At 37.9% G+C, this 27,955-nt stretch overlaps 1 long non-coding RNA gene across 1 annotated transcript in view; it reads left to right on the plus strand.

Annotated features, from left to right (window-relative positions):
* Positions 1–27,955, plus strand: part of LOC121258099 — a 97,948-nt gene that overhangs the window by 63,153 nt on the left and 6,840 nt on the right. Inside the window, exon 3 of the long non-coding RNA XR_005939337.1 lies at positions 16,531–16,536. This is a non-coding gene — a long non-coding RNA (uncharacterized LOC121258099). The remainder of the gene's footprint in view (positions 1–16,530; positions 16,537–27,955) is intronic.

Here is a 27,955-nt window from a genome sequence, read left to right on the forward strand (position 1 = left end):
TCCGTGACCTTTGGCTGGCGAGGTTAGAGGATGCTTGGCCATGTACGCGCTGAGCGCGGAACTGAGCATCGCTCGTTACGAAGTCTCATGCACGGACGTTACCCGTGATGTGACGAAGAGAGCCAGGGTGTGCGGACGGTCCATAGGGGAGACCGTGGTGCATGCGTGAATTCTTAATAAATTTGAATGGGACAAAAATGGGATTTTTTGGGTATAATAATACAAATGATATTTTTGGGAAAATAGTGTAAGTTGTTATTTGTCCGCTTGGGATCACGTGTTTGTATATTTATGTTTTAAATCTCTTTGATGTTATTTGGTTAATTACATGCTGAGATGTCAAAATCTCATAGTGGTGTTTACCCTACGGTTCCGTTTATGGTGCCGTAGATTTTGACGCAGAGCCCATGTATGAACCTGAAGGACCGACTCTGCCAGAAGCTTAAGTCGCTGTTATGTTGTTCAGCGTTTTTTTTGGGACTTGTTTCCATTTTGTTATTTGCTTTCTTTAAATTATCTGTCGGAAGACTGTAAAATATTTGTAAAGTGGTTTTACTGTTTTATGAACAATTCTGGTACTTTATAAAGAAAGACCTTTTATTTCCGCTGCGAAAATTACTGTACATTTTATGTATGTTGTACACGCTTTGAGCATTGAGAGTTATTGGGGTGCGTGATCCGTGTGGTCATCATCCCGGTGTCACGAACTCCATAAAAAAAAAAAAAAAAATTTAACACGTGGGGGTCGAGGGTGCCACACATTCGCTGCTAAAACATTCGCAATCGCCGCAATTAACTTTTTAATTGAAGTCCTGGACTGTTTCGTGTTAAAACGTGCAGCGAGTTGAAAATGACTGCAAATAATGTCCATTGGCAGCGATTTTTTTTGCAGCAATTTATAAATCACTGGTAAAGGAATTTTTTCTTGTAGTGACACTTGACAGATCTTATAGAGTCCTTCGCAGTATTGCAAAAATACAACATGAAGTTGAACCCAGCCAAATGCACGTTCGGAGTGAGCTCGGGCAAATTTTTGGGATTCATAGTCTCACAAAGAGGAATAGAAGCCAACACTGAGAAGATAGAGGCAATCTTGAAGATGATGCCCCCTCGAACCATCAACAACATTCAACGTCTAGCAGAAAAAATAGCACTCTTGAACAGGTTAGCATCGAGGTCCACAGACAAATGCCTCCTTTTTTTTTCTATTTTTAAAACAGGTACACCATTGGAATGAAGAGTGCGACCAAGCATTTGAAGAACTGAAGAAGTATTTGCCCAACTCGCCCCAATTGAAGCAGCCCAATCAAAGGGATATTTTGTACATATACTTGGCAGTATCCCCCCAAGCCGTATCTGCCATCCTAGTAAAGGAACAAGAAGGAAATCAAGTGCCCGTATATTACACAAGTCGTGCTCTATTAGGTGCCAAAGTTAGATACCCACAAATGGAGATGCTGGCATTCGCACTAGTAGTAGCTGCCAAAAGACTACGATTTACTTCCAAGCCCACCCCATCAAGGAATTGACAAAGAATCCTCTCGGGAGAGTACTACAAAAACCGAACTCCTCCGGGCGTCTGGTCACGTGGTCAATAGAGCTCAGTGAGTTCGAAATTAGCTATGCAACCAAAAATGCAATTAAGGGCCAGGCCCTCGCAGATTTTGTAGCCAAATTTAATGGGTTCCCAGCAGAGATCACGACGCCCCTCCATACCGACCTTTGACAGTCTTCGTCAATGGGTCATCATGCCGAGTAGGGGGAGGCATAAAGGTACATATTGTCATAGAAGCAAGTCAAGAGCATTATTACATGGCGACGCTCACCTTTAGGACCACCAATAATGAGGCAGAGTACGTGGCCTTAATAATAGGATTATTAGCTACCAAGGTACTAGGCGCCAAATAGGTAGAAGTAAAAGCTTATTCCCAAATAATGGTGAACCAGGTAATAGGGGCCTACGCCATTAAAGGGGAGAAGCTTAAGAAGTATCTCAAACAGGTACTGGCATTACGCAACAAGTTCAAATACTTCTTTATAATGCAAATTCCAAGGGCGGACAACTCAGTGGAGGACAGGTTAGCAAAGGCAGCGTCGGCCAGGGATAACACAAAGTTGTCGTGTGAAGTAAAGAGGAAGCTAATCGAAGTACCAGCCGTTGGGATCTCGGTAGCACAGGTGGGACCTGGTACACTGGAATGGGCCATCGAAATAGAAGACTATCTGGAGATAGGGAAACTCCCCTAGGGATAGGAGGCATCAAGAAAGATTAAGAGGAAAGCGGAGAGGTTTATCAAACTTAATGGCATCTTATACAAAAAGGGCTTCACGACGCCCTTAGTAAGGTACATCTCACCCGAGGAGGCACAGTATGTTCTCGCGAGATACACGAGAGCGTCTATGGTAATCATTTAGGCGGGAAAGCGTTAGCAAGGAAAGCCATAAGGACAGGATACTATTAGCCCAACGCCCTTAGGGAAGCCAAACAGTTTGCCAAGAGATGCATTCAGTGCCAAACATATGCCCCAGTTCCACACAGCCCACCAGAAAATTGTCCTCCATTACCTCCCCATGGCCCTTCGCCCAGTGGGGGATCGACTTGGTCGGACCATTCCTACCCAGAAAAGGCTGAGTAAAACACATGATAGTAGCAGTAGACTAATTTACAAAGTGGGTGGAACGAAAGCCCTAACTACCATAATGGCTAAAAACGTAATCAAATTTTTGTGGAAGAACATCGTGTGCAAGTTTGGGATCCCCAATGCTATAATCTCGGACAACAGGAAGCAATTCGATTATGAGCATTATAGAGCGTGGTGCCAGGAACTCAGAATAAAGGTAAAATACTCATCACCAGGACACCCTCGAGTAAACGAAAAAGCAGAATCAACAAAAAAATCCCTAATCGAAATTTTGAAGAAGAAATTAGGCGACTGGAAGGGCGAGTGGGCAGCAAAGCTGCCAGGAGTCTTGTGGGCTTACAAGACCTTGGTGAAGACCACGATATGGGAGACGCCTTTCACTTTGGTGTTCGGAAGTGAAGCGATAGGCCCCACAGAAGTCGGTTTGCCAACATACTGAACCAACCACTTCGATTAGGCGGAGAACGACCAAGCACTTGGCAAACAGTTAGACCTCCTTGAAGAGGTGAGAGAGGATGCAGAGGTCTAGAACATCCTCAGTAAGAGCAAAGCCAAGCAATATTTCAACAAACGGGTCAAGCCAACCTAGTCCTAAGAGAAGCAAGAGTCACCACCCAGGATGAAGGGAAGGTCGGTCCACATTGGGAAGGGCTCTATGTAGTGACCGCTATCAACTGTCCATGATCATACTGGCTTAAAGACAACGAGGGAAGAGAGTTGCAACATTTATGAAACGTCGAGCACCTAAAAATGTTCTATCCTTAGAAAGTTTATCTCCTTATGCATTTACATTTATTTTAGAGACAATTTTTGCTTTTGGGAATGTATATTTTCTTCGAAACTCAAGGCAATAAAACAGCTAAGTATTTAATCCATTATTATGCAAAACAGGGGTGGAGGTCAGAAGACCCCACGACCCTCTCTCCAAAGTTAGCCACTGAAAGTCGAGTTACATACTCGCGTTGCAATCGAACGAGTGTGGAGGTCAGAAGACCTCAAACCCTTCCTCCAAAGTTAGCCACTGAAAGTCGAGTTACATACTCGTTGTGCAATCGAACGGGCGTGGAGGTCAGAAGACCCCATGACCCTCCCTCCAAAGATAGCCACTGAAAGTCGAGTTACATATTCGCAGTGCAATTGAACGGATGTGTGGTGCAATCGAACGGCCGTGGAGGTCAGAAGACCCTTCGACCCTTTATGCCGAAGGTAGCCACTGAAAGTCAAGTTACATGCTTGAGGTGCAATCGAACGGACATGGAGGTCAGACGACCCCATGACCCTCTCTCCAAAGTTAGCCACTGGAAGTCGAGTTACATACTCGCAGTAGAACCAACACAGGCATGGAGGTCAGAAGACCCCACGACCTGCTCTCCAAAGTTACTTAAAATTGGAGTAATGGTTAGAAGACCCACGACCTCTCCAAAGTTAGTGATTGAAAGGTGAGTTACATACTCACAGCACAACCAAAGCGGGTGCGAAAGTTAGCAAGACCTTGGTGGCACACTCCTTGTGCGATTAACAAAGGTGTGGAGGTCAAAAGACCCCACGATTTTCAAACTTACAGACAACCATCCACTAAGTACAAGTTCAGCCTCCAAGGACTGAACATAACCATCAAACTGCTCCAGAAGCCCACAACTAGTCCCTCTCAACCTTAAGACAATCATTCTATTGCTTGGCAAAGAAAGAAAGCTTTCACCTCACGAACCTCTAACTCCAAACAAGCTTCCTCCACAATCCAAGATACCAAAGCCTCTACATTCTACACAAGCACAAAATGTCAAATACATTCCATACAAGCACCAAAGAAACGGGTGCCCATATACAAAGACAAATGAAAAAAGGCTTTACTGGAGCCAACATTTGCTTCAGACGTCTGGTCGTTTCCACGACTACCTCTAACGGAGGCACAGAAACACGGAGGCTAGCCTCCTCCACCCAACTGGGGTCATCCATCACATTGGCTTTAGCCTACACTAGCTGCCCCAAACTTAGGTCCAGGCCCATGGTAGCCTCAGGATTGGACGCAGACAGGCCACCTTCAACACGGGCGCCAACTTGATCCCTTATTGGCTCATCTTAGCAGGTGCCAACTTGCTCGCCCGCTCGATCTTCACACTGGGCACCTACCTCAACGTCCCCTGCTCTTCAAAGGCACTGCCACCGAAAGCACCTCGATCGCCTCGCATGACACCACCCTCATGAGGGGTGGTGTCTTGCATCCCCCACCAAATGACGATGGAGTTGGTGAAGGGATGGACACCCTATCTTGATCTGTAGGCAGAGTCTCGCTGCTTGAAATAGTAGTAGGGAGGGAATGCGGGGAAGAATCTTGCCCCCACAAGAGACAATGTTGCCACCTTCAGGCACCACAAGCACCAGAGGCGGGAACATAAAACACCCTTTTTCCATACACGCCCAAGGCAAAAGCCGCATATATATCATTCAAATCACTCTGGCCACAAGATGCGAGATCCACAACAAGAACTGAGGGGAATTCAAAAGAAGTATCCACGTCGCCATCCCCCGAAAGGAGTCCAAATTCATAGGCTAAAGAGAGGTCCTCGATAGCCTGCTTCATCAAGGCACCCAGGTCGTCAAGACCTAGGCTCCCTGATGAGGAGGCCCTAACAGGGGACGTTGCCGGCATAGCCTCCCCAGGAACAGTCGCATCTGCATCCACCCCCTGCGCCAGCTTCGCATGGGAACCAGAGACGCCCCTAGGCTTCACTCCCTCGACACGAGGGCGCTTCATTTTAGGCCTCTCAATTTGGGGAGAGCTTCTTTTCGCTTGAAGGGGAATCTATTTGAGCTTGGTCCTCCTGACATGGCGCGACTTGGCACAATAAAAAATCTATCAATGCTAGGAATAGAAAAAAGGTCATCTGACCATAGACCACTGTGCTCGTGGTCGTGGTCTTTCGCCTAGTCATGGACAAGGCCCACAATGTTACGATGACCGTTAGTCAGCTCCAACAACAAGTGTTTGTCATTAGGGACACGCCCCCAATTGGCAGAAACGGGGTAATCCCTTATTTGCATTTCATCGACGGGATATTCCCAGCTACAACCAGAAATGAAGAAAAACTTACTATTCCATTGTTTGGCATTGGAATAACGCCCTTCAAAGGCTGTCAGCCTTTGCCCACGCACACGGAAGCTGCAAATGTTCCCCGACAGGGACACCACTCCATAGAAAGAAAGGAAACCCTTAGCTGTAAGGTCGGGGTACTTCTCCCCGAGGGGCTCCAGCACGAGACAGAAGACTACGTAGGCACACATTAAGATGTGCCATGCCTTACTATAAAGCTAGGCAAGAGCGAGGTTCAGGAAGTGTAAAACATCGAGCACTGGGCAGATCAAAGGGAGACGCAGCCCATGGGTTAGGGCACAAACCATTAGGGCTATGTCCCCACCGTAGCCCTCCTCGTCGATGCACCCCCCTTTTGGAATGTTCATATGCACCGATTCGGGTTGCGGAACAACTCTCTCAGTTCAACAAGGTCCTCCACATCGAGAACTGAACTCAATGGGTACCCGTCTAAAGAAGTCGGGTGACGGGTAAGGGAAGATTTGCCCTTTGATTTGGGGGAAATCTTAGAAGAGCTGTGACCAACCATTGTAGATATCTTGAAGAAGTATTGTTAGATATCTTGAAGAAGTATTGTGAACAAGACAGAGAGGTGTGAAGAAGGGTGAGGAGGATGGAAGAAAGAAGAAACGCGAGGAAGACAAAGAGAAGTGCAAAGAAATGTGAGGAAGACAAAAGAGCAAAGAAGTGGGAAGGGAGGGGTCACGGGAAGTAAATGACATGTGAGCAAATCCAGATAAGGTAATCATGAGCGTTCTTGGGAGTCCGAAGGGTTGGCTGCATCGACAGTTACTATTTCTTTTGAAAACTATTAAATTAGCAGGAATAGTTATGGCTGACGCAAGCCACGTCTTCCCTAAAAGGAGCGGATGAAGGCTAGTGCACGCCACCTATCAAGGACTACAACCAAAAAAGGAAAAAGTGCGAATAAATGCCTACAGACTTGCAAGGTAGCCAATGGGTAAAAGAAAAGTTTAATTTCTCATGTGTCAATGTAATGGAAATTAGCGGGATAACTGGAGGAGACATTTGGGCCCCCTGGGCTTCGAGCCCATCTCTAAGACTAAGCCTATCACTAAGACTCAGAAGGCTAGCCTGATGTTTAGGGTTAAGAGCCCCATGGATAGGGGGCTCGTAACCAAAATCATAAGATAAGATAACTCCAAAGAGCTAGATATAAGGCCCATAGTTGGATACAATTATCTTGAGTAAGATAACTCCTACAAAACAAGAGGTATCTTCTCTAGTTAATAAGAGATCATGAAGGATAAGTACAGAGGACTGATAATCAGAGTTAGTGGTCATTACGCCACATCTTTCTATAAATAATTTGTTAGAGGTAACAAACAAATCCATCTTCATTTTATATACATTTATCCTTATACTGTTATTGACTTAAGCATCGGAGTCTACTCAGAATGATCATCACTGAATCTTCATTACTGCAGATTATCCGTACGATTGGTGGTGTGAAACACGTCATTTACATATACAATACAAGATATATAATTTAATTAGTAATATTGTTTGGATCATAAAATTAGAAGCAGAAAAGTTTGTAATAGTAGTACTTGGTGGACTGGTAGAATGCTGAGAATGTTAATTACGTAGTCTGACCTCGAGTAACTGTAAGCACTGCAATCCATTGACCGAGCAACCAAATCCCCAAGAGCAACCAAATCCAGGAACGATCGCACACAAATAGCAATGATTTTCAAAGTGGTATCTATCGTAATGCATTTGACAGCCTGGCTGATGACCTGAAGATAAAAGAACAAAGGGTCCACTGTTACTGCAACCACGCAAACCACTAAAAGCCACATCCCAATGGAGCCACCTCATCAAACGTTGGTTGACCTTCCCAATTGCCATTTTTATTATTGTCTTTTGTTCTGAACCAATACCATCATTCTTAAGACCTTGCCTCTCAACATCCTCGTCCCTGATCAGCACAACATACGTATATACAGTGACCAAAAAATATGAGTAATTCTATATATAATTATGAAGTGTGCAACCGTCGCGTAATCGTTTTAAAAAAGAGTGAAATTTAATATTAAAAAATTGATATTTTTTATGTAGGTATGATGTTTTATTCATTTTTTTCAAAGCGATTATATTGTGGTTGCAAATGAATTCATGGTTACAAATATCTTTTTTCAAAAAACATTAATAGAGGTAAGAACTATATATATATATAAGATAAATAACTATTATTACTCATCATCATTTTAACTATTATTACTTCATTTCCGATGTGTTATTAAATCGTGAGTAGAAATTATTTACTAATATTTGTTATTTATAATCTGTTATTTGATATCAAGATAATAAGATAAATAACATTTTTATGATTGAGGAAGAAGAAGATGCTCACCTTACTCGCCGGCCACTTCCTCCAAAATCCCAATGACGATGATGGTACGTTTAGATTTTAAACTCATCTTCAGGGCCGGCTTAATACATTGTGGGGCCTAGGCTAAAATTTTGAGTAAGGCCTTTTTTTTTTTTTTAAATAATTTTTTTTATATTATATTTTTATTTAAAAACAATTCCTATCATTTTGTAAAGTAAAATTATTGATTAAGATTTTATACCATATTTTCAATTAATAACTGACTTAATCTTTATTAGAAAATTTTTGATTTAGAAACAATTTTATCAAATCTAGTTTCATAGGTATTTTAGATTCTTAGACACAATTATAATTATTATTTTCAATAAAGTTCTATAAACAACTTACACATTTGAAAAAAAGTGGGCCCTTGCCTCTTCAAAGGATTATACAAAAAAATTTTATGAACACTGAAAAATTAAATTTTGCTATTTATAATTTTCACATTAATTATATATTAAACTAATAATAATAAAAGAGAAGTGTATTCTTAGAAAGAGAATAGGTAAAATAATTATTATATGTGATACTTTTAAAAACTAATAATGATATAATATCTATTTGATCTTGTTTATATTTTCATTCTCATTGAATTAATTATTAAAGTTTTTTATTTGGTATATATATACATTTTTTTTAAATTCTACTTTATATATATATATATATATATTTTTTTTTTGGGGCCTTCTTCCATTAGGGGCCTTAGGCAATTGCCTAACTCGCCTAATGGTTGAGCCGGCCCTGCTCATCTTAATTCATCTTAGTTCATCTTATCTAATTATTAAATTTTTTTAAATTTTAACACAAAATATAATAAATAATTCAACTTTCTCAAATTCTAAAATAATAATAATATTAAAAAATAATATTTTAACTAGATTTTATTTAATTTTTAATTTTTATCTCAATTCAACTTAATTCAATATTCAAACGTAGTCTAAAGCTTACGAAAGATGAATAAGGTCTCCAAAAGAGTAATGTTACATACAGTCGTGGAGTGCACAAGCGTCGTGCAATCGCTTTGAAAAAGAGTAGGATCTACTATTAAAAAATTATTCTTTTTTATGTGAGTTTCGTATTTATTCAATTTTTTTAAAATAATTGTACGGCGCTTGCACACTTACAATTGCAACTATCATTTTCCTTTATAAAATTATGTTACTTCTATAAGATATTTTATAAAAATATCTCTCATTTAAAATATAATTATAAAAAATATTGTGTGTAAATCATTTTCCTTCTTAGAAAGGTTTGAGCTGATACGAGCAGCATATAATTAAAATTCAAGCATATTCGTATATACACATATTCATATTCATAATTATGTACATTATTATGGAAATAATAAGGGCCATGCTGCAGAAAAAATAGTTAATTACTCATTATCACTTTTTTTACTTACTGATTTTCGACACGTGTAACGTGATTCTTTGAAAGACTTTCCATCATTTTCAGTACGGATTCATTTAATACTATTCAAAATATTTATAAATACAATAATAAATATTATAAAGTCCACTTTATACACACTTCTCTCACTTAAATTCTCAAATTCGAGTAAGAATAATATTTTAAAAAAAATCATTGCTAGATATATTTTATTAAAAATATAGAGACGATTTCTTTTATTATTTTTCAGAATCATTCTCATGACCTGCTCATTAATTTAATTAATAAGGCAAACTCAATAATTCAACAATTTTTTTATGTGTATGGAAGGTTCATAATAGTGAGGAATGGACGTGCAAACCGCGCAATAATCAGTGAACCAGACAGTCGCAATCAAATATTCTTCACTCGCTCGTCTCGTGGATTTGGATTTGTGGCCTAGGTTTCTGCTTCGCTCTCATTATTAAAAAAAAAAAAAATTAGAAATATTTTACTCATTATTTTTACATCAAACACTATGCATAATTTTTTATTTTTTATTTTTTATTTTCTATTTCTTTAACAAGTATGTTGTATAAAGATGATGAGTAAAAGATCTCAATAACTCCTGTATATAATGGATCAAATTATGATGTAAAATCCAATTTATTGCCATAATATCTATATTTCGAATAAGTATGCTTGTTTTTCTGTTTATTCAAAAATACAAATGAGGGCTGCGATTACTTAGTTTTTGGGTTGGAGAATTGCTTGTTTGACACCTAGCAATATCTTTATTACGATATTCTCTCCCAACAAACGAAAATAAATAAATAAAATTAGAATATTATACTCTCTGCATGACAATAATCTTCTTCATTAATTTAAAAAGAAAAAATATATTTATCATCTCAATTTCTATCATCTTTTCATAGATATTGGTTTAGTTAAACAAGTCAAGCCACACAAATCTAATTTTTTTTTCTACTTTTGAAAGGGACAGAAATGCATGGGTTCCCGACATAGGGCTCCTATTTACTCATGCTAACGTATTACTACAACTGCGTGACGGAAGCTGGATGTTGTCACTAAGGGCTCGTTTGTTTTCAGAGATGAGATGAGATTAAAGTCAAAAAGTTGAATAAAATATTGTTAGAATATATTTTTTAATATTATTTTTGTTTTGGGATTTGAAAAAGTTGAATTGTTTATTTTATTTTGTGTGGGAATTTGAGAAAGTTGTGTGGGGATTTGTGCACGTCGTGCATAGTGTGGGCAGAGAGCAACAAGCTGTTGGAGGCCCACACACCGGTATCCATGAGCTTGCAGAGTGACCACCACCCACCAACCACACTGCCAGTAGTTTTTGTAGCCGGTGGGGTGGTTCCCTAACATCGGTAACCAGTTGCGTCTTGCATAGCGTGGGCAGAGGATGCACGCTGTCGAAATACCACCAAACCAGGCGTTTGTGGGCTGGCTAGCCCATCGCCGACCACCACCTTGCTCGCCGGCATTGTCTGCCATCGGCGCGGTGGTTCCCGACCCCTAGAGCTCCTCACCATGCACCTCACCGTTCTCGCCCGTGCGTACCAAGGGAGACCACTCGACGCCATCTACTCCTCGCCTCGCCATTCTCGCACGTGTGCACCAAAGGAGACCACTCGGCTCAACTGTCTCTCGCCATGCACCTCGTCGTTCTGCACCTGCTACCCATGCTGTGCATGGCATGTAGAGTGCATGTCAAGGACTTTCCTCTCAACCTATCGTTGCCTCAGCAGCACACCATGAGGACTGTGCACCGTGCAAACATTGGGAGCACGACGACGAGCAACCCGAGGGATCCAGCTCAACCACCACCTACTTCGTCGGATATTTATGTCGCTGGCAAGGAGGTCTAGACACCTCACAGTGCTCCTCGCCAAAGTCCCTCACCTTTCTTGCTCATGCGCACACTACGGGCAGCTCGCTCAACTACTTAGAACAAAATAGCGGCCCACTAAGTTTATTCGCCACGGAGTTTGTCAGTGCTCCTCGTCACAAATCTGCATGGAAACCTCATCTATAGATCGATACACCAGAATAGGGAGAAAAATATTCTCCAACTCACTGAATCATCAACGAAAGTTTAGATAAGTTTTTCTACTTTTTTCCCTTTTGTATATGTTTTACTAACATATGTGAAATAATGAGAAAACATGAGAAGAATAGAGCAGATACATGACGTATATTACGTGTACATGCATGCCTACTGGCCAAAGTACAAGTACATGCATGTCCAACGTAAAACTTGCAATGTGCATGGGATACACAATGTTGGCAAACTGTTGCATATTGTAGTCGTGTAGCCATGGACTTTCAAGAGATCTGTTGTACCCAACAGATTGAAACCATAATTGCACTGCAACGCCGTGGCCAACACAATTGAAGTGCATCTTGCCACCCTCTTAGCGAGCAACACTTCACTAGAATCACTCAAGTGCAAATAATATCTCTTGGTTGCTAGCTGCGTTCATGACAGGCAGCACCCCTTGGCGGGTAAAAAAGCATATGTGGTTCTGCCATTGCCCGTGCCAAGGCATGGCTACCCGCGGGCATCGCCCATGTATCACCAGCGTTCACCACACATTAGAGGGATGGCTCAGGTTTGCAAATTCCAAACTTGTAAATTGTATTACGCTTACCTATTTTGTGTTAGTGAAAATTCCTCAGGACGCGGTACAATCAAGAAGGGCTTCAAGGTCAAAGAACCCCACTACCCACTCAGCAATTAAGAAGGGTGTGGAGGTCAAAGAACCCCATGACCCACTCAGCAATCAAGAAGGGTGTGGAGATCAAAGAACCCCATGACCCACTCAGCAACCAAACGAACGGGCGTGGAGGTCAGAAAACCACACGACTTTCTCCAGATATCGCCATTGAACGAGCGTGCAGATCGCACAGACCACATGGCCCTCACCAAACGAATGGGCATGGTGGTCGCACAGACCACTCGACCATTTCCAAACGAACGGGCATGGAGGTCGCACAGACCACATGGCCCTCTCCAAACGAACAGGCGTGGAGGTTGCACAAACCACATGACCCTCTCCAAACGAACTAGTGTGGAGGTCGCAAAAACCACAAGAACCTCTCCAGAGATCGCCATCAAAAGGACGTGCACGTTACACAGACCACACGACCCTCTCCAAACGAACGGGAGTGGAGGTCACAATGACCACATGGCCCTCTCCAAACAAACGGGCATGGAGGTCGCACAGACCACACGACCCTCTCCAAACGAACAAGTGTGGAGGTCACACAGACCACACGACCCTCTTCAAACGAACGGGAGTGGAGGTCACAATGACCAGATGGCCCTTTCCAAACAAATGGGCATGGAGGTCGCACAGACCACACGATCCTCTCCAAACGAACAAGCGTGGAGGTCATACAGACCACATGACCCTCTCCAAACGAACAGGAGTGGAGGTCACAATGACCACATGGCCCTCTCCAAACAAACGGGCGTGGAGGTCGCACAGACCACACAACCCTCTTCAAACGAATGAGCATGGAGGTTAGAAAACCACACAACCCTTTCCAAAGATCACCATCGAACGGGCGTGGAGGTCAAAAGGCCACACGACCCTCTCGAGAGATCACCATCAAACGGGCATGGAGGTCAGAAGACCACAGACCACACGACCCTCTCGAGGGGTCGCCATCGAACCGGCGTGGAGGTCAGAAGACAACACGACCCTCTCCAAAGTTACCTTTTAGAATGAGCCACCGAGTACCACAACCACCACACGCGGGTTTCCTTCGGGAACGAGTCGACAGACTCAACAACCGACTAATGTGGATTCAGGGAGTCGACGGGCTCCCTGATCACTTAAGCGTGGGTTACTACCAGCGAACACCAACAACAAAACAAGAACACAACAACAATTTATGTCAAGGGGCAGGAAATCTACTACTACCAACAAAAGCAAAAACGATCACAAAAATACACACCAAAAACCAATAGACAAAAATAGTCACTCTTAGCCTACAATAAACAATTTCTCAAGCAAACATTCACACAAACAAACAAACTCAAAATCGAGCTCCGTGCTGATACCTAATGTGGTCAAATACATCTACCGCCTATCTCTCCAAGCTAAACCCCTCACCGCTTAGCACGAAACAAACAGAAAACTAAGGACTAAACAACAAACCAGGGACCAAACGGGAAACCAGTGACCAAGTTTCTTAATTTATTTTGCAGATTACTGACTTGAAGATTCTCAAGGCCTTCTAAGGCTTCACAGCTACCAGAATTGCTTTTTCTGCAGGTTACATTTATCATGGTTGACTTGAAGATTTCCAAGACAACCAAAAGGTCGATCCTCGTTCATGGTGCAGCCAACTGGTAGCTAACCAAAAGGAAGTGAAGACACCCACATGCACTAACTAGCATGGATCCTCGACGGGGTAGGAGAAAACAAAAGCAAGCAGACGCCCAAGAGCCAGCGAGGTAAAAGGCAGGTAAAAAGAATAGAAAGTATTTAATTTTTCATGTTCCAGCACAAAGAAAATTAGCGGGGTAACTTGAAGGGATAGTTGTGCCCCCACAATTTTAGCTAAGAGATAAAGTCAATAAGAGATTCAGACTCCTAAGAGGGAGATGACTCAGACTTCTAACAGGAGATGGACTCACACTTCTAGCAGGAGATGGACTCACACTTCTAATAGGAAATGGGCTCACACTCCTAAAAGGAAAAATGTTTCACAATGCAAATTGGACTCTATCACTCCAAGGAAATAACCTCTATAAATAGCCTACAGTAGGTAAGAAATAATACACTTGAACTTGATTCACTTCTTCTTTACATACATTTATTCTCATACTATTACTGACATAAGCATCAGAGACTCCACTGGGCAACTAGTGCCTCCCCTTTGTTTGCTGCAGGTGCTCCGTGTGGCTGACGGTATGAAACACGTCATTTACAAGTACAACACTTGAATCTTATTAAAGTTTGATAAATTATTATACAAGTTTCAAATAGAAAAACCTCATACAAGTCTTTATAAATTTATCATTTTTCACATCGATAATATCTACATTTTTAACAATAATGCTTTTTTGTCTGTTTACTCTAAAATACAAATGATCAGGGTTGCGATTACTTCGTTTTATGATTGGAGAATTGCTGGTTTGACACCTAGTAATTATATCTTTATTACGATATCCCAACCCAACAAATGAAGATATCTTATCTACTATATATATAAATGCGAATGTTAGAGAAACAGTATTTTTGTCTAACATTTTCATTTCTCGATTTTGCCCCTGTGCATTTGTAAACGATGGTTTGCTCCTTCTTCCTTTCACTGCCTCGGTGAGTTTCAGGAAATTCGAAGACTTCCACCACCATTGTATTTCCAGCCTTTCTCTCCATTCTTTGGTCTCCCTCTCTGCTTTCTTTTTCTCTCTCTATCCTACGGAAAAGGCTACATCATATTGCCGCCATCAGTGTCGCCAAATGAAGGCCATTGCCTCATTGAGTGCTGTCGTCAACCAAGATCTGCACCACGCCGAGCCCTCAATACCGCCTGCAGCACCACTAGACGCAACCCCAAGCCACCACTACCCCTCCGTAAGCCTGGTGCTTTTCCCCTCAGCAGAGCCCCTCTCTCTCTCCCTATATTTTTCCTCCCTCCCAATCTCCTCAGCCACGGCAACACCACCCAAGACTCATGGCCAGCCGCACCTCTGCAAGCAACCTCAAATTATCCTCACCCACAACCACACCCACAGAACCTAGAGTCGAGAACCACCGTAACCCTCCTCCAAATTGCTACTGCTCAGCCCAGCTCACCCACTGTGAGGCCATCCCCTTGTCAGCACTACCTCTTCTAGCACCGCTAGACGAAACCCCGAACCACCGCTACTCCTATGTAAGCTACCTGTGCTTTTCCCCTCAGCAAAAGCCAAAACCCCTCTCTCTCTCCCCCATCGTGTAGATCCACTCTCCTTCGTACTCTCTCTCTCTTTCTCTCCACGTTTTTGTATTTATGTATTATTTTGTTTATGGATTTGATGATCTGTGATTTTTGTTTGTTTACTTAGGAAAACTTAATGGGATTTTTATTACTTCGCTTGCTTGGGGTTTAGATTTTTGTGGAAAGGTAACAAAAAGAGAACTGGGGGTCAAGCATTTCTATTTGTTGTTTCTTTTATCTGTGTTCTTGATATTCTCTGCAGCCAAACAGGGTCTTCAAACAACCGTAGCTTGCTAATAACAGTTATTTTTTGGTTCTCAGGAATTAAATGAACCAAGGGCTGAGCTAATTAATAGTATTGAAACAGGTAATTTCTTCAATTTGGTTTCATACATTTCAGTTCTAACTGCAGACTGCTTTTTATTTTTATTTTTTTGAGCTAATTAGGATTTGCGAAATTAGAGATCAAAGTTAGACACTCAAGTTAAGGTCTATTATGATGTAAGTCTTTGCTGGTTATCACAAAACGTGGTTGTATATTTATTTTGTTTTGTTTTCTATATGTGAAAATTCTATGCATGACTTTGGATGTATTTTTGTTTTTCGAATTTTTGATAAATAGTCATTTGTGCTTGAATAAAGTATCTCGTTCACATGGGTGCTTGTTCTATTTTTTGAATTTACAAGTGTTGGAATTGATATTTGGATCTTATGCTTGGTTTGCCCACACTTCTGGTTGGGGATTGCCATTAGAAACATCATATGTTTGATAAAATGGTAGTCTTTATGTAAATAAAGCAAATAATTTGATATTAGATTGACAACTATGCTTGTAAATAGATATATAAGGATATTAGCAGACAATGTATATCTAATGTGCTCCCTTTGGTGTTATATTGTGCTGAATTGTTTTCATCGATATCTAATTGAACATCTAATTGGCATACCCGAACTCCCTGCATCAAATAGGATATATACTGGTTGGTGCTGTATTATGCTGGATTTTCTTCATCGATATCTTTATTCAAGTCATGTAACTGGCATGGATTTAACTTTCTGTCACCTAGAAAGGGGTGAAATGCATACATGGATAATAATATATAAACTCTTTTTTACTTGTGAATGATCCAGGCAGTATTTGATTTTGTTCTTTTCTCTTTTAAAGATATGCTTGACTATAATTGATTTATTAGGTTTGAAGTAATGATAGTACTCCAACACTCCTAAAGACTTGGTGTTGCTGCATCCATTAGCAATCATTTTTGGATGTTTTATAGCTATAATTCATTAAGAAATCAAGCGAAAAGGGTTGAAAACTTGAAGAATCTGAGAGAGAAAATAACTTGTTTTTGTCTGTTACAATTTTTGTTGCTGTCTGTTTCAATTTTTTATGTTGTCTGTTTTGATTTTCATGTTTACATGATCCTTCTCTTAGTATTGAATTTTAATTTTAATGTAGAAGTATGCTCTTCCTCCTTAATTACTAGAAAATGAGGAATTGGCGGGGGTCCAAGCGAGGTTGAGGTTGGACTTGGAATAGGAAGGAGGAGGGATGATGGAGAGCATTTGCTCGAAGATGTCGTCGTGGGAGGTGGGGTCGAAGTGGGAGTTCTGGACCTGGTTGTGAATCTCAGAGCTTTGCATCTATGACTATTGTTGTTGGTCATGATCAAATAGATATGTTTTGAATTATCAATGTAAAATTAGTTGAAGAGATACTGTGTTGTTGGATCATAATGACCCTCTTGTCATAAGATGATTGTTTTAATTTAAAGTACATAAATTTTTATTGAACTTAAAGTGCTGGTGGGACTTTCTTATCAGTTACTATTCGAGATTGATTTTTCTTTCCTGAATGGAATTTTGTATCACATGTAGAGAATTATACCATGTTTACTATATGGTGATTCGGTGAACACATAAGTATTTTGTAAAAAAGCTGTTTCACCCTACTAGGCATACATGCCTTGCACGTTGCTCCTGGCCTAGTATCATAATAAGAGCCAATAAGTTAGGCGTTGTTGTCTATCTCTTTTTTCCATTTTTTCCTCTATTTTTTATTCATTTTCCTGCTCTGTCCATCTCTCTTCTCCTAGGTTCTAGTTCTTTCTTTTGGTTTTGCAAATTTTTTTCCAGTTCTTATCTTGCACTGCTGTTGTCTAACTTTTTTTTTCCAATTTTGCCCTCCATTTTCTATTCATATTCCCGCTCTGACTTCTTCTAGGCTATAGTCTCTTTTTTTTTTTTTTTTTTGTCAATTTTTTATACCAGTTCTTATCTTTTTTATCACCGCTTGCACCAATTGATTGTAAGTATAAAATCATATTTTTTTGGATAGAAATACCCTAACACTACAAAAAAAAGATATTTGAGACAGCTTATTTGCGACGAGAATGACCATTTGATACAAAAACTGACTCATTTAGTAGGAAATAATCATTTTCGCAGGAAATAGCTGATAACAAATAAGTAGTTTTCTTGTAGTGTAAAATGTGGCGTGTTTATTCTAGATTACATTTTTGCCGCTTGCCGCTTTGTATATAAGTTTTCATCTTCTTCAATTTATATTGTTCCTTATCTTCTCAATTCTGCTTCTTTGAAGCTCACTTTGAAATTATCGTCTTTGCTCTTCAGTTCTTACAGTATGTTTTATTATGTTTATTGTTGTAAATTAATTCTAAAAAATAAAAATTATATTTCTGAAAATTTGTTCTATTATATATTTACATGGAGTAGTTAATTCTAAAAAATAAATAAATAAATTCTTACTATTACATAATTTTGGATGAATGGACAAAAGATATAAAGGAAACAAGGACAACAAAAATAAACATTTCTACCTCTACTGCTGTTACTGACTCTTTGATTTTGAATTTTAAACTTCCGATAGCACATATAGACTGTTCCAGCTATGCTCAAATCTGGAAGAGAAAACAAATAATGTTATTTATTTCAATATTTATCCAAAAAAAACATTCAACTGTAAAGAAAGAAAAAAAACCACAAATAGAATAAGATAATGAGGCCATAGGTTAGAAATTATGCTTTATATCGACTGACATAAACCACAAAAGGATATGTATATTAACATTTATTCAGATCTATAGGAGAAAATAACAACCAAAATAAATTATTTGAAAGTCTGAGATATAACATCTTCAGATTTGTTATTAATTAACATCTGAGATAATAACATTTTAGAGAGAGGGATAGAATAAATAAAGAAGAAGCCAATATAGTAGAAACGAAAGAAAAATAAATTTCCACATCTCAAAGATTTAACCTAAGAAAACTCAAACAAAAAATATGATCCGTACTGACTAAAAAAAATCGTACAAGAAAATACATTTCCAAACAATAAAAGGAAAAAAAAATTATTACACAAACAGAGTAATAAAGAAAGAACTTTTTTAAGATCTAGAAAAAATAATTCCTCAAGATCTGAGAAATAAACTTTCAGATTCGTCAGTTCGAGAAAATATATGCTAAAATCGTAGAGCAAAATGCATATCAAACCAAAATAGGATATCAAATTAAATATAAATTTAATAATTAAATTTTACCAACTTTATTAAACTTTCTCAGAGCTCTGCACTTCTCATCTTTCACAGAAGATCTCATTCAAGTAAAGTCACAATCTCATGTACTTGATCAATACGTCATATTGTAAAGTATTTTTATTATTATAAAACAGATTTAATATATCACATTTAATCACATAAGTTTCTAAACTTTATTTTTCTGATATCTTTTTCTAAACCTAACATTTCTCTTTTTTAGAATAAAATAGATCTAAATTAGTAGGCCATTGTTTTTACAAGTACCGTTACGTGCATGTAAATATGTGAGACCAGCTAGATATACAAATGGTAAAGTCACTTTTCAAAATTTCCAAAATTCCTCATAACTTTCTTCACAAACATAACTCAAATATAAAACACTTTTCATTTGTAATTTAAAATTTTCAAGTAGTTTTTATCTAATCATTATTTAAACACAAAAATTAATACAATTTTTACAAATTTTTAAAAAATTTTAAAAATGTATATTTAAACAATTCAAAATTTCCAAAATTCCTCATAACTTTCTTCACAAACATAACTCAAATATAAAACACTTTTCATTTGTAATTTAAAATTTTCAAGTAGTTTTCATCTAATCATTATTTAAACACAAAAATTAATACAATTTTTACAAATTTTTAAAAAATTTTAAAAATGTATATTTAAACAATTTTTTAACTTTATCTATTCACTTTCACAATCTTCAATATAATACTTAAATTAAAAAATATTTTTATTTAACTTTTTCTCCATGCTTTCCAAGAATTCAATAAAACATCTTCACTCAAACTATATCATTACTATTTACAAAATTTTGAGATACTTTGATAATATCTTAAGCATCCAAACAGTACTGATTCTAAAACAATTAAGGTGAGATCCACTACCTTTGACCTAACTTATCCTAAGCAAAAATCAAGCCCCATCCCTGTTTCCTACGGCATGGTCTTACTCCTCCAAGTGGTCACAAAAGTAACTATGTGTGTCCTCTTTCGCTCTTTCATTTAGAAGTGTATGTGTGCAAATGGCAAGTGTCATCTGCTTTAAGATTAGGGTTGTAATCTAACTAAGCCCAGCCGGTCTTTAGATTGTCGAGCTTGAGCTTGAGCACAATCTCAAGATTTTTTTCCAATCTTTGTTCGAGCTTAGCTCGATAAGCTAAGTTTTCAACTCGAGCTTGATTAAAAAACGAGCTCGAGTCGAGCCGAGCCGAGCCAAGCCCAGTAGAGCAAGAGTTGTTTATTTTTTCATTTTTGAATAAAATTCAATAATTAAGAAATTAGATACATAATAAATAAAGATTTTAAAACTAAAAAGTATACCCTTTATTGAATTAGAAAATTGTAAAAAGTGATAAATAATTTGTATTTAACTAATTTATATTTATTCATAATAACTATATATTATATGTCTACATAAATTACAAATACATATAGATAAAATGATAGTATATATCAACATTTCATATATGGTTTCTTACATACTATTATATGAAATTATTAAATCTTATTAGCTAACTATTGTACAAATTAAAATAGCTATAAAGTACATTCAATGTATAGACATAATTAATTAGGTTACATATTATATGTTTAATTATAAAATGTGTTATGCTTATATTATTAGCCAATATATATATATATGTATGTATGTATGTATGTATGTATACACATTTATCAATGTATGAATGAGATTTAATCGACCGGAGCTAACGAGTCGACTCGAGCATAAACGAGAAGGCCTTAAACGAGCCTTAACAGAGTTGAGTCGAGTTTAGCCAGATATGTGTCATTTACTAATCGAGTGGGGATTTGTTGTCACGGGTGAGTTTTTTTTTTTCACAAGTCAAGTTCGATTTGAGCTTAACTAAGTGAGTATCGAGTGGGTTATTGAATGGACTGGTTCATTTACGACGCTATTTAAGACCCTCAGATCATATTCAACTAGACTTGATAGGCAAGAAAATTGAAAATGAATCAGTAGTTGTACAATAATGTTTGTTGTGGACATCATTTATCATTAGATAAGACAATGTCATTCGATTTTATATGCGCGTTGAAAACTCATATATGTTCGAAATGTCTCTGACATTGCAATATATGCAATCAACGATGCAGAAATAGACCTAAAAGCTGAATATTATAAATAGAATGTTATATTCAATACATGCTCTCTTTTAGCATATAACAAAAAGGTATTCAACAACCAACAAAGACAAATGAAAAGGAGGAAAAAAACTGGATAATTATAAAATTCTCACTATTCCCCAGAATTTATTTGTTTAGGGTTGAAATTGCCTGGTGAAGGGATTCTGTGTACCGCCTGACAGCTAGCCATACGGTCCACAAAATAACTTGAAGTTTGACTCGTAGATGGAATTGAAAGCTGTCACAGATCTTGGATACCCCAGAGGTGGATTGTTAATTGTAGTACAAGGCAAAAAAGGGAATTACAGTGGTAGTCAAGATACAAAAATGGCAAAGGACTAACACTGCTAACTCTTAATAAGAGCCAATTTGGTTCACACGGAATGGATAGTGCAGAGTGAACACCTATTCTGACTCCTACCTTGAGAACGAGAGTTGTGTTTGTAATGAGCTTCTTTATTTTTTCAACTTTCAATTGAGGTTTGGTGTGGTTGGTATGCTAGGAATGCAGGTGGAATTGGATTATCTTCTGCAAGGCCTGCAAGCTGGCAAACTAAACCCAGAACTCCCACAAGTCAAGGCACTTATACTTTGAAACAATCAGAGAAGACACTTGTTTGGTGATGCCATTCTCTATGTACATTGGAAGACATTCTCGCTTGAAAGATCGAAAATTTTCTAAACAATAATCCATGTACCAATTAACTAGTTAAACTTTTCAACATAAGCTACATAATAAAGACCAGCAAACAAGTGAGGAGTCGTCTCACTTACCATCAATATAATTCCTTTTGCGTATGAAGTGCAATTGTCCTTAATGATGGAATGGTACATGGGTTGGAAAGTACTAATGGGAAATTATTGGTGGAGAGTGTTAAGGACATTCTTAGTAGGTCGTATGATGAGTTTATCTCATTCAAGGGGGTGAGTACCGAGGTTCCATAATCTACCACTACTTCACCTCCTACCGACGCTAGGAAGACAAGAAAGCATAAGTGGGGTATGCAGTTTGCCGATACACAAGAGCAGAAGAAGAATTTAGATGGTAAAGCAGACTTGGAAAGACATTTGTTGGTGGAGTTACACTCCTATATGGAAGACTTTGATATTTTGGTTTGGTTGAAGATAAATGTTGTCAAACATTCTGTCATTAGGGAGACAGATCGCAGTGTTTAGTCATCCCTATTTCTACAACCTGTGTTTATGGTGAGAAATAATACATTTTGCCATGGGTCTCTTCGTGACAATAAATGTTTTAACATTATAACGTTTGGTGAAAAATAAATATTCGCACAATCACACTAGTCGGGGAAGATCATTTGTTATGAAGTTATATCATAGAAATTGCTTATTTCCTGTGAATGGTTTCGTGGTAAAGTTCATGTCTTCCATTAAGATTTTCCTTGTTAAAATCGTATCTAAATGTTTTAACCCACCAAAAGTGTCATTACAGTAAGATTTTTTTGATAAGTGTTGGTGGAATTCACCATTTCGGAAACCCATTGTTAGTCTGAAAAGATTATTTATTGCGAAATTACACGATAGGAAATACGCATTTACCATGAATTCTTCCTTGGCAAAACTGAATTGTATTTTTTTTTTTCCATTGGCATAAAATTGTGGCTAACTAGTTGTTGTCATGGCAATTTTTGGTGGTAATTAGTCTTTCACTACTATCATCAGGTTTGGTTCACCCCTTAGCTATCCGACGAACCTGTTTCTTGGGAAATAGTTAGTTTTGAAACTCTTTCAATACAATATACCATCAACAAATAACTTGAACACTGCCTCAAAATATAACAAACCTGACTTCAAATAAGCAACATATTATACATTTCATTATATAGCATTGTAAGTTACAACTCTGTCCACATTATGTCAACCCAGTAGTTAAAGGCCATGAAACCTACATGAACTGCAAATGCTTGCAAATAGAATCCAAGGACGGGGGAATTACAAATCCTTGTACCACTTAAACTGCATGTATGATAATTGCAGGGCATATAGGCAGTTTCCAAACCAAAAAAAACACATGTTGCAGTCATGTCCCTTCTGTATCCAAGCTGTGATCTGGAATACATCAACAGTTGTATCTTTCATGCACTCTATATATATATCTACCAACTTGGATGGTATATCATTTTACATGAAGTGGCATACTCCAAGAAAAATTCTGCTATAGCATGTACAATGCTATAGCAGAATACTGCTATATCAAGTAACATTATAATATGTAATGACCCGATCCTATATTTTTAGAGATAAATTATGGACAATTTTATTAGGCCCAATAAACAAGTTAAAGCCCATAAAAGAGTTATGGTATAAGTATACTTATTTGAACCTAGAGTTAAGGCTCCATTTTTTAAAAAAACTCCAAACTCCTTAGTGTTAAGATTCCAAACACTATTAGCATTTTAGATTTCCTCTTCATAATAAAACCACCAATTGATTTTCCTCCCTGAATTCCATGGCATGCACGTCTCTCTCCGTTAGTCACACATGCACGTCACTACGTCTATTTATACACTTCATGCACAGCCCCTTGCACATATTGCCTTTTATGCATCCTAGGGTTTTCAGAGCCGAAACCAGCCCCTCTCGTCCTCAGACTATCACGTCGTTCTCTCTCCACAGTGAATACCAAAAACTGCCATGTTTTCTACGCAATCCTCCGTCGACCACTAGAAGAGTCGGAGCACCTCACTGTAGCGACAAAACCCGCCGACCAGGCACCTCCCTCTGCCTTGCACTATTCTGGTAAGCCCACGACCGTCTGCCACTCTTCTCTCTCTTTGATTGTTTCGACTTGATAGTAAACTCTCTCTTGCTCCCTGTGTCGCACCACCGTATTTAGAGGATCCTCTAGCTGCCCCACCGTGACTCCCAGCCAACCACCTAGACCTCACCACCAAAGTCAGTCGCAAACCCACTTATGAAAAAAACACAGAAACACAGCCTCACCAATGCCGAAGGACCTCTGTTTTGCTCCATTAGAACAGAGCAATTTCAGAGCCCACCGTAGAGCCAAGTTTCCACCTTGTCAACCGTCGCTCCTCACTGGAAACACCCACACCACACGGCCGTAGCTCGGTTACTCTACGCCCCAGACAACCACACGTAAGTTCATCTCCCTCACGCTGTGATTCTCACCCTCCTTCTCTCTCTCTTTCTCTCTCAAGATTTTAGTTTCTCTCTCCGTCTCTCTAACTAGCGCCCAAGCCCTTCAGCCTTGAGCCACCGATGAACCACCCAGTTCTGTCGTAAAGCACCACCAAGTCCAAAGGTCACAACCAAAGCTCATGACCTTTGTCTCTCGTGTAAGCCTCCTTTGAATGCATGAACCATGTACATGAAACATTAAGTGTGGGTCAAATTACAAAATTACCCATACCTATTTAAGACTAACAGGTGAGAATATTTTAGTGTTAGGAAGAATTTAGGTTTAGAAATATAAACTATTTTAGTAGTTTAGGTTTTAAATAAAATCACATGTTTAATTAGAAATTTATATAAATTACATGTTTATTTTTATAGGCGACCAATTACGTGCCGAAAGTTGTGGATTAGCGTTGCAAGGTAAGTAGCATGATCATACCCTTACACGTATGTACAGTAAACGACATGCCTTTTATAAAAATATTTCACATGTATGCCCTTCATTGGAAGTCCTTTTTTACATACCCCAGTCATGATATATTTATGAAAATCCATAATTTTATGTGAAGATTTATGCATTAAATTATTTATGAAAATCTATGATTTTATGTGAAGATTTATGCATTAAATTCATGATTTTATAAAAGAAGTTATGCATTGAAAGATTTATGAAAGGTCATGATTTTATGTGAGAGTTATGCATGAAAATAATTTATAAAAAGCCATGCATGATTTTATGTGAAGATTTATGCATCAAAATATTTATGAAAAATCATGATTTCATGTGACAAAATATGTATCACGACATTTATGAAAGAATGCGATTTCATTTATAATCTATGATATGATATGACAAGATATGACAAGTATGCATGCGATTTCTTTTGAAATCTATGATTATGATGAAGTATGCAAGTATGATTATGATGACATATGAATGATAAGATACGTAACGGCCTGTGCTATGATATGAAGACGGTATTTATGTTATGGGCATATTGCATTGCCAGGTTGTACATACTGGTAGTACATCCAGTATATCTTCCTTATATATGGATTCCACAACCTGCGGCCACGGGCAGAATCAAAATCTACGTAGATTCGCTAACCCTAACTCATGGGGTCAATAGTGGGTAACGACCTATGATAAGTGAAAAATAAGTTCATGTTCATGTTAATTACATATATATTTATGAGTATGCATGTTTTTCAAGAAACCTTATGTTTATTATGTTTACTGTATGATGTGTTGCTTATTGAGTATTTGACTCATTTTTGTATATTTTTATGTTCTTAAACCACCCCAAGTGATGACATTTATGAGGATGTGACTGTAGGACAGGACTTGACCTCCAGAGGCGAGGCAGAGGCCTAGACAAATTATGCTATGATTAATTTTATACTTTAAGGCTTAAATAAATTATTTTAATAAGCACATGAGACTTCCTTTTTTTTTTAAATAAGTGTTTCCGCATACTCTATTTTGGATTTTAAGTATTTATTAAATTTCGTTTTACTTATGAAATCTTTCGCATCTGGCACGTTGTTAAAAAGAAAAGTTTTTCAGTTCAAGTTTAGTAGTAGCACACTGGCTCTCCGAAAATTCTAAAATGTCTTTATTGGGGAGTGGGGGTGTTACATAATATATTGGGAATTACTGCAATGGCATATATATATCCCAAACTTTTTTCAGCTACGTACCTTTATATGAAATTAAGATTTCCATCAAGGCCCTAGCATGATATCTACTGAGACGATGCAATTATATTAAACTGTGTAATTCCATGAACTATTAGAATATATACTGCGTAATTCATCAGTAACCAATACTATATCCCATATTGCAAGTTATTGTGACAAATTATATTCAACTAGTCTGCATGTAGTTTTTCTCTGTTAATTCTATTTGATCTACACGATCACACTAGTTCAGATTATATTTCATGTTAATAAGTTATGGTTCTCATGGCAAGTAATCATCATCAAACATGGACCATCTTGAACTATTATTTCATCCTACATGGATAAAGAGTGTGACATGCAGGAAACACAAACACTTGGTGGACACTAGGTTATAACCAATATCAGTAATCATATACCCCACCAAAATCGAGCCTTTATACATCAGCAATATAAATCCATGGGAACATATGTATAAATGCATGCTCAAATCAACAAATATCCAAGCCCCATCTTCACACATCAAAAACCAAAATCCCAATCTCTCTCTCTCTCTCTCTCTCTCTCTCTCTTTATATATATATATATATATGTGTGTGTGTGTGTGTGCTGAACTCTAGAACTTGTGAAAGAGAAAGATTTGAATGAAGTAATCTTACCATGATATAGACCAGTGGATCAAGATAATCGGAATTATTGCTTTATCACAAAAAAAAAAAAAAAAAAAAAATCAAAAGAGGTAAGATGGAATGACACTGCGGCTAGGACTCTTGAAATGTGAGTGACGTGTGTGGCTGAGAGAGTATATCGGGAAGGGGGTGTCTGGGCGTGAAACCGAGTGGGAGACTTAAGTCACTTAAGTGACTAGTGCCTTGCACTGGTTACACTATAGAGTCCCACTGGGACTTAGATAGAAAAAACTACTCCCAGGCTCATGCACTAGATAGTAAACTACTCAAACTTAGTAAGACCAACAAAAATAAAACCATAAAAAGAATATAAAATATATTTTATATATTTTCCTTTTTTTTAGGAAATGAACATACTTAAATGTGTTTCAATTCAATTATAGTGCCACTCACACATAAAAAAATAAAATACACTCTCATATTTGTAACAATATCAAAGTTCATGTGAGTGTGTGAAGAATATTTAGTTCAAGGAATCATTTATATATGTTTTCCATTTATCTTTTTTTTTTTCCATAGATACTCCGAAGAGATTTTTTCACCTTAAAATTTAAACTTATGCTAAGACCCAGATACATGAAAGAGTATCTCCTCTAAACACAAATTTGCATGACCCTTTGTTATGTCCATTTTTATTGCTTATCTCTTTGCACAATGATTAGAGCTTTCTATAAGGGCTTCAGGGATAGATCCGTGTAGGATATTTGTCCTTTTTTGCAATGATTAAAATCAACCATTTATGTTCAACAATGAGAGATCTCTTTATTATTGTACTAGATTCAACTAGTATTAGTCAATTCAAGGCATAAATTTCCTTTATGGTGAGCATCTCAATAATAAATACGGAACATAATTATAATAAGCATAACCATAAGTTCCTCACAGTGCTTGAAAATAAACTTTGTCAAGATGACCCATAGGGTTAGTAAGCTTAAAGTTGACTGCACAAAATAAAGAGATGCATAAGTTCAAGAATTTACTATGTCAGAGCTCAAGTGCTCAAACCTTGGCACACTAAGTATGCACTTTCCTTAAAAAATAAACTTAAAACAAACAAGAAAAAAATAACTTATTTTTAACTGAAAAGCAAAAACCTAAAACAAAACAAAACAAAAATGCATGTCCTATACTAATGCAATAATATAAGGTGTCTCTCACCTGATATCACACACACCAATGACTTTCTTTCTTGGCAAGGTCCACTCACTATCTTCTTTGACTACCCATTTTGTTTTATGTTTTGACTTATCCATA

Source organism: Juglans microcarpa x Juglans regia, chromosome 3S (assembly GCF_004785595.1).
Source record: "Juglans microcarpa x Juglans regia isolate MS1-56 chromosome 3S, Jm3101_v1.0, whole genome shotgun sequence".
NCBI lineage: Eukaryota > Viridiplantae > Streptophyta > Magnoliopsida > Fagales > Juglandaceae > Juglans > Juglans microcarpa x Juglans regia.